This window comes from Triticum dicoccoides, chromosome 6A, assembly GCF_002162155.2.
Source record: "Triticum dicoccoides isolate Atlit2015 ecotype Zavitan chromosome 6A, WEW_v2.0, whole genome shotgun sequence".
In the NCBI taxonomy this organism is placed as follows: Eukaryota; Viridiplantae; Streptophyta; class Magnoliopsida; order Poales; family Poaceae; genus Triticum; species Triticum dicoccoides.
Genome location: NC_041390.1, coordinates 22,360,755 through 22,369,567, shown reverse-complemented (window position 1 = coordinate 22,369,567; position 8,813 = coordinate 22,360,755). Strand labels below are relative to the sequence as shown.

At 48.7% G+C, this 8,813-nt stretch overlaps 1 non-coding gene and 1 pseudogene across 1 annotated transcript; one reads left to right on the top strand and one right to left on the bottom strand.

The window, feature by feature from the left end:
* The first annotated feature begins 1,580 nt into the window (after nucleotides 1-1,580).
* Nucleotides 1,581-5,472, top strand: LOC119315525 (annotated as a pseudogene).
* Nucleotides 5,473-7,070: 1,598 nt separating this feature from the next.
* On the bottom strand, nucleotides 7,071-7,293 carry LOC119319869. Its single transcript, XR_005154689.1, has one exon. It is a non-coding gene; the product is annotated as a small nucleolar RNA U3 (small nucleolar RNA).
* Nucleotides 7,294-8,813: the final 1,520 nt, after the last annotated feature.

Genomic DNA, 8,813 nt, shown 5'->3' with positions numbered 1-8,813 from the left:
AAATCACCTTTCAATCGACTTGGAGGTGTTTCACTCGACAGACTCGAAGACACTCGACCAAGAAGCAATCACTCGACCAAGACCAAACCACTCGACGGCTAGGAGACCTAAAGGCACTCCGCATGCTAACGGTCGGTTATTAAGTAGCTTTTATGGTCATCATAGCACTTTATTAGGAGCGTTACCAGTAACGCCCGACCTTAATGTATTTAAACCCTGCACAACTGAGGGCCGGAGGGGTCCGGCGAACTCTATATAAGCCACCTACCTCCTCAGTGTAAAGGGTTCGCACCCCTGTAAACCATACACGCATAATCCAGTCGACCGCCTCCGGGCTCCGAGACGTAGGGCTATTACTTCCTCCATGAAGGGCCTAAACTCGTAAACCTCGTGTGCTTACAACTTCTCCATAGCTAAGATCTTGCCTCTCCATACCTACCCCCCTACATTACTGTCAGACTTAGAACCACGACAGTTGGCGCCCACCGTTCCATACCGAGAGCGCGTCGGGTGTGCGCGGGACGTGCGTTGCGCCGAGGGACGCCAGGCGTGTGTCGCAGTGAAGAAGGTGCTCGGCGTGTGTCGCCGGAGTCGTGACGGAGCACGGTGCGACCGGCGTCGTTGCGTCAGGTCGGGTCCGTGGGCTAGGTCACGGTCGTGGCGACATCAACGACGGAAGCTGCAACAACTCTAACGACGACAATGTCATGGCTTAGGGGGTGAGTGATGGCAATAAGCCATGCATGTGGCCGTGTGGTGGCCGGGTCGTGGCGAGTGTGCGTGCAAACTACAACAATATTGTGTTTAGTCGAGTCAAATGCATGCACGGGTTAGTTAGTGGCTGCATGGATAAGTTGTTAGCTGGGAGGGATTCCAGGGTAGTTACTTGGGTGTGCGGCACGTGGAGTTAGTGGCCGAACTTGCCGGCTAGTTAGCACATGCATGAGGCCATCCCCTTGTATATATGTTGCATATCAAGCAATGAGAAAAAGGTCGAGAGGGCTGGAAAACAATGTAGCCATCGTGTGATCACCAAGGAAGCCACTTGGCAAAGCTTGTGTGTTTTTCCTTGGTGCATGTGTACGTGTGTGTGTGGAGTTTCTCCTTGAGTGAGGCAAGAGGTAGAAGAAAGGCGTTGCGGCGAGGAGGCGGCGCCAACACTGCTGAGAAACGTGGGGGACAGAGACGCTGGGAGGGGCCTGATCCGACGTTCGTCAGCGGGGCAATCAAACGGCTGTCAACCCGACTGATTTTTCATCAAAATCAGTCGGTTGATTTGTAGCAGTGGCCCTTCAAAAAGAGAAGATCTAGTCTTTTGAGGGGAAAAAAAAATCTAGCGCTGTACCAGCGGACCGGCGGTACCAACTCCGATTTGGATCAAGAGTCCTGGCGCCAAGAAAAACCGAGGTGTACACGGATTATAGTAATTTGCTAGCACACCGATGTAGGTATTCTCCTTTTATATTTCGGCAGCGCAAAGACAACCGAGCAAGTCGATTTTGTTAGGAATCATCACTCGGCCGGCACAAAGAGAACCAAGAGTTGGCCGTCGGTGTTGGTACATTGGTCACACAAGAATCATGGCGTCTACGGCTGACAACGAGGCCGTCTTCGGAGACGAGTTCGTGGCTGATGAGATCCTCGCCCGTCTGCCGGCCCGCTGCGCCGTGCGCTGCATCGGCCTCTCCAAGCGCTTCTGGCAACTCCTCAGAAGCCCGCACTTCTGGCTGCGCCACCTCCGTTTTGGCGCACCAGGCCTGGAACTTCCTCATGCCGCTTGCCTCTACGACAAATGTGATTACTGCAAGACCACCTACTTCAATGCCGTCGGCCCCGCGTTCGCCTTGGACCACACCGTCAACGTCGAGCACGGCAGCTGGTACGCCAACACCTGCAACGGGCTGGTCCTCCTGGCCGCTCGGTCATCCCTCGACGGCGTCGTTTTCAACCCGGCCACCAAGGAGGAGGTGCGCCTGTCCGTGCCGTTGCCACCGCCGCAGGCTCCCGAGGACGAAGACGGCGATGTGCTACGCCGCTTCTTGGGGTTTGGGTACGCGGCATCGAGCAAGGTCTACAAGGCTCTTATCTCGGAGTTCACAGCTGACGGCGATAGCACGACCACAACGCTCATGGTGGTGTCATTGGACAGTGTCGGCTGCCAGCAAGCGCCGAGGACGGTGTTCTCATGCGACAAGGAGATTCTCAGTGAGCACAGCCTACACACGGCGGACAACAAAGTGTACTTTCTTATATACACAACGTACTTCACCGGCGAGGAGGGATGTGAAGAGTATGAGACCGATGCGACATCCATGCTTGTTTTCGATGCCGACGACGAGGTCGTCACAAGCGTTGCTGCCCCGGAAGGGCAACCAATTCAACCCTGCAACATGTTACAGATAGGTGGGCGTCCGTGCATCTACATGTGCAGCGGCCAAGACATGGTGCTCTGGTTACTCACTCCCGATCACCAATGGGATAAGGTATACACTCTGGTCAAGCAAAGCTCTCGGTCACACGATTATTTGTTGGGGGCCTGGGACTGCGGAGGTGGCCTTCTGTTTGCTAACTTCAAAATTACCGGCGCCTACTTGTACAACCTCCATGAGGCCATTGATGAGGAAAAGGAAGAAGGCGATTGCCGCGGCCACCGCAGGCTGGAGGCTGTCTCATTGAAGAACAAAGACGACATGCCAGAGCATTTGAAACATATCGGGGATGTTCCGACAAATCTATATGATTACCAGCCGACGCTCATATCACCAGCGAGTATCTTCGGCGATGTTGCCTTCTCAGACCGTTTTGAGGTTACTGTCTCGCCCAAGCATGAGTTGGATTGGATTTTCCTGGAATGGACGCGGAAGTTATTCGTAGAGCCCGCGATGCAAATGCTCTCTACAATACATCAGATGGCATCTAGTCACGCAGAATGACCAATGTAGTTACCCCCGTTGGCAAAAGACATGCGGGTGCGCAGAAGAAGGGAGATAGGATCAGCTAGGAGCAACGTATAGAGAGGATGGCTTGTAAAACATCCATGAGAAGTATGATTCTACCATGCACGTGGATATACCATGCATGCCTCATTGTGTCACCCGTCCAACTTGTTGGAAATTCGCTCACCCATTGCTATGTATTCATTTGTAGTTTTGTACATCTCCTTATTTCCTCATATTTCTATTAGTATAAATTTATACTAACTGTGCGTCAATTAATATGGATCAGAAGGAGTATGCCATTTTCATCTAACAACTTTCGCTAGAAATTCCTCGTACAGTGCTTTTCCAAAGCATGCACACAAAATTAGAGCTTTACCGTGCTCACAACCTGCTCAAATTCTAAAGCGCAACTGCTCTTTGATGAAAAAACCAAGTAGTCTTCTTGATATCGACAAAATTTCAGGAAAAACACAAGTCAATGTTCAAGCTTGATGAAATTTCAAGTAAAATTGAACAATATGTTTTCTGGGTGATCACTTCTTAGCGCAATCGAAGTGACTCGAATGTTTCTTTACCCTATACATGATGCAAAATAGTATTTTTGGTTCCCTTTCGAAACTAATGGAATAAAAAATCTTAAGATCTCAAGTTGCCGATTCAATAATGACTACTCCCTCCGTTCCGAATTACTTATCGCAGATATGAATGTATCTAGATGTATTTTAGTTCTAGATACATCCATTATTGCGGCGAGTAATTTAGAACGGAGGGAGTAGATTAAAGAGGTTTGTTCCAATTTACATTTAGAGCGAACCCTAAACATTAACAAATAATCGAAGACTAACTGTGAATTTCATAAATCAAATAAGATAAAATACATTCACACTTAAATATAATTTAAAATTCTTAATTCATAGCTTAAGATCATGTGGGTGATAGAACAACATCCAACATTAAGTGCTATTGGTATTACAAAAACATAGTAGGAGTACAACATTAGGATGTTGCATGCATTTCCGCGGGCCATCTCGTTAAAAATCCCTGATGTCCAGTATAGCCCAATAGCCCATTAGTCCATTGTCCCGCTAACCCTAACCCACACGGACACGCAGCTCGCAGGGAGGGATCACTCGCCGCCGGCCGCCGCCTCCCGTCGTCCTCTCCTCCCCCGTCGTCTTTAACATCTGATCGATCGATGGACACCAATACAAAACCTTGCCGCGATGGCGCGAACCCACGGCAAACCCATTCCGATTTCGTCCTTCGGGAAGGCCGTCGTACTCTGCTTGGCCCTCTTCGCCGCATGGCGCCTCTGCTCGACCCTGTTCGCCGACGCGCCTCCTCGTCCTGGTGGCCACTCTGCGGAGGAGGCACCGCTTGTCCGCCATGCGTCGTGCCTGCCTCTCGCCAGGGAGGTCGGCGTCCGGGCGGCGGCCGGCACGGGTAGCAACTTCGTCTTCTCGCCGCTGTCCATCCACGCGGCGCTCGCCATGGTGACCGCCGGCGCGCGGGGCGACACGCGTAGGGAGCTCCTGCGATTCCTCGGTTCAGCGTCGCTCCACGAGCTGCACCACGCGCCGGCGAACGAGCTCGTCGGCAGGCTCAACGGCCTGCCGCAGACGTCCTTCGCCTGCGGTGTCTGGGTTGACCGGAGGCTGGCGCTCAGGCGAGAGTTCATGGCCACCAGCGCGTCGCGGTACGGCGCCACGGCGGAAGCCGTGGACTTCGTGTCGGGGGCCGAACAGGTGAGGCTGCGCGTGAACGCCTTCGTGGCGGACGCGACGAAGCAGCTCATCCGCGACATCCTCCCTCCCGGCTCCGTCGACTCGTCCAAGGCGGTCGTGCTCGCCAACGCGCTCTACTTCAAAGGAGCGTGGTCTCACCCGTTCGACGTCTTCACGCGCCGTTCCACATCCCAGGCGGCACCCCTGTGGGCGTGCCGGCCATGACGACAGGCCGGTCACAGTACATCGCGCTCTACCCGGGCTTCAGGGCCCTCAAGCTGCCCTACAAGAACGACGTGCTGCGGCAAACTGATGCATTCTACATGCTTATCCTTCTCCCGGACAGCGGCACTCTCAGTCTCGCCGATCTCTATGACAAGACGGTGTCGACGCCAGAGTTGATCAGGAAGCACACGCCGGTGAAGGAGGTTCCAGTGGGGCGGTTCATGGTGCCCAAGTTCAAGTTCACCTTCGAGTTTGAGGCGTCGTCCGGCATGCAAAAGCTTGGTGTCACCAGGGCTTTCAAAGGTGGCGACTTCTCAGGCATGGTGGGCAGCAAAGATGGGCATGGGCATGAGCGGCTCTCCATCTCCCGGGTGTACCATAAGGCCGCCATCGAGGTGGACGAGCAAGGCACCGTGGCCGCTGCTGCCACGGTCATACTCATGGATGGTAGTGCGTTTGAGAAAAGGGAACCACCACATTTGGTGGATTTTGTGGCGGATCGGCCCTTTTTATTTGCCGTGGTTGAGGAGAAGACCGGCGCCGTATTGTTCCTTGGTCATGTGGTCAATCCTCTGGCCAGTTAACTGAATAAGTACATAATTAATCTATAAAATGTGGAATCCTTGGGTTTTCGATTTGAGTAATTGAACATGTGGAACCAACCTTGTGAACAAGATCAATGTCTAGGAACTCAGAATCCCAAGCAATAGTGGTACAAAACCAAAGAATGGCAGGAGATGCAAGCTACGAAATCGTACTCTTCTAGTTATGCCCGGGCATTAATCTTGGATATGATTTTGTTGAGATTATTTCAAAGCCTTAAAGCAAGCAGTCAACAAGCCCTGTTTGTCTGGAGAGCAACACTCACTCTTGTCTTTTGGAGAGGAAGGAGTGTCCAGCCTTTTACTGTTTTACAGATGCAGAGAAGTATTGAAAGACAAGCTGAACTCCGGAGCATCTTGATTACCAGGACATTGAGTAACTACATCTTCAAAGGATTACTGCACCCCAGCCTTCATAGATGCCTGAAAGTTAGCTAATGCAGATGGTTAATCCATGGATCTCACCTTGAACTTGAAGCTGCATTGGGTACTTGACGCCAACTGAATCTTATTCTGGATTAGCTTGTACTCCCTCCGTTCCAAAATAGATGACTCAATTTTATACCAAAGTTAGTACAAAGTTGAGTCATCTATTTTGGAACGGAGGGAGTACATGTGAACAACAACTGAATCTGATGGCCAGATGTTGTACAACCAGATCTTAGCGAAACCCGGCCCATCAGAGAAACGTTCAGCTGTGGGGATTTTGAACTGCTTTTAATACCTGTACATAATTTTGTACAGTGCTCATTGCAACTTTTTTCATGACACATAGTTTTTTGGTTTCTTTAGCTTTTATGCCGAATGAAATTGCAGTCGGCCATTACCAAAGTAGCAGGCATAAGAAGCAAGGAAGGACTTCTTTTCAGACAGTTTGGAAAATAATTTTTGTGTGCTGAAACATGTATCAAAACGAGTCTTGAAGAAATCAGCCTCTACATATTTGAAGCGCAGCAGTCCTAATTAGGCCCTGGCCTTTTTTGAGAGAGCAACACTTACTCTTGCCTCCTGGAGCTTCTGGTACAGATGCATGAAAGTGTTGAAAGAAAAGCTGAACTCATTCTCCCACAAGCAAAAGAAAGTCTTGTTCTGAATTCCACAGCCAAATCAGTAAGCATTTTCCTTACTGAGCATACTTGCAGTAGGCAAACCACCTACTGTTTTCTCCAAGCCAATGTGCAGAGAGTTCTTTCTGAAAATCAAAGGTGCCGAGTCCAGTCAAACTTTACTAATTGAGAGAAAGACTGATACAAGCGCCATGTTGCGAAGGAACAACTTCTTTCTGCCATCTTACTCTGTTTTAGTTGTCAGTTTGCGAAGTTCTCCTTTTTCTGAACATCATCACTGCTGGACATCTTCTTGAAGCTAATTCAGATGACCACATCTTCAAAGGATGACATAACCACATCTTCAAAGGATGACTGCAGCTAATTCAGATGATTAATACATGCATTTCACCCTGAACTTGAAGCTGGATTGGGTACTTGATCAACAACTAAAACAGAGTAAGATGTTGTACAACCTCTAGGCCAGCTTATCGCCAGATGTTGTACAACCAAAAAAAGCAAAAAAAAATGTGTAGTCTGTCAGACAACCACTGGGCCACCCTGTAGAGGCAGATGCCAATTCAGGAACGATCCTCTACAACCATTGGATTGATCCCGTCAGGATTCATCCAGGCCATTAATCACGCTCTGGCCCAGAGGTCAGAATGCATCAACCAGACTGAAGTGCTTGCCTCCTTATTGGTAAAGGATGCAGCGGTACGAGCCTATAGAACAGATCCTGTTCAAGTAAGGTCGTGCTACAAGCAGCAGCGGCTCGCCTTATAAACTGGTTTAGTGCCGCCTAAACTAGCGAGGTGGGACTAATTGAGTAGAGCAGGCACATGCAGCAGCGCCTCCACAGGCAGAGCCTGGAAGAAGGGTTAGTGGCCCATATAGCTGGGCACGAGAATGAGCAAAGCCCAGCCCATCAGGGAAACGCTCAGCTCTGGAGATTTTGAACTAGTTTAAATATCTGGCAAATGCTGCATATCCTGTACTTCTAATAATTTTTGAACAATGATTATTGCAACTTATTTCAAGATAGCTAGTTTTTTTTTTGTTTTCTTTAGCTTTTATGCCAAATTAAATTACAATAGGCCATTACCAAAGTAGCAGACACATTGCTATAGGTTGGAAAGAAGAGAAAAAAGAATGCGACCGATAAGAAAAAAACTGGAGAGAAAAATGGGTGTGGTGTAACTCCAGAACATCGCGGACAGAACATACGCTTGTCTGCTGAAGTATCCTTTTTGTTTTGTTGAGTCAGCTGTTCAAATAGTATTCCAGCGGGAAAGCTGCTTGCTGCAACTCCACTTGATCCAATAGCATGTGCCTGCTCTACTTAATTTGGCGCGGCCCTCGATCACGCCAGAGGGAGGCGCGCACATGACTGGAGATTGACAACAACACAGCGCGACGCAGCCAACGCTCGATGCACCGCAGCCGAATTGCCAGATACATGGATGAATGCATATCAGGGACCAAAAGACTGAAACCCATTTTGGAACATGTTTGATACACCGGGAACATGTCTAAATTAAACCTTAGACATGTTTGATACACCGGGAAAGCAACGATGCCGACCGGGATTACAGGCTACTCATAGTTACATGTGGACCCTACTTGTAAGGACTTTCTTCCCTAATCTTTCTTCCGTTAACATTTGAGGAAACATAGACTTCCCTACACCCCCTTATCTAGCCATCCATTTATGCATTGCGATCTGTGCAAATACTTTTGTCTTTTCTGTTTCTCCCAAATAGAACAACATATGAAATTCAAACTTTACAGGACAACAAAACATTCTTACTAGAATGTGGGAAAAAACTTTCAGATTTTTTCATGAGTCATATATAGTAAAAATTATATTTTTTACTCAAAAGAATTTCATTTTGTATATTTATGTCGGACGAAAGCCCGACCTTCAGCGGAACTCTGGACTGATTGAAGGACCGTATGCGTGGATACGGGCGGACGGATCACGCTTGTGATCCTAGCACTGTAATGAACATTGAGATCAGATTCTTCACCAAGTTCTTCCGCTTCAGACGTTGGTAAGATTCAATTAGATCAACTTTTTTTTAATTGCATCTCCTTAGCTTCGTTTAGATGCATTTTTTTTTTGTTTTCCATGCACGAACCCCGACAAAAATTGAAGCAAAGTTTTTCAATCAAAGCAATATTCCTTAATGTGTCCATTGTTGCATTCAGAAAATGTGTTTGATTTTCCATATACCAAGTGATAAATGTATGGTGAACAACTGTTTGATTGCTTGA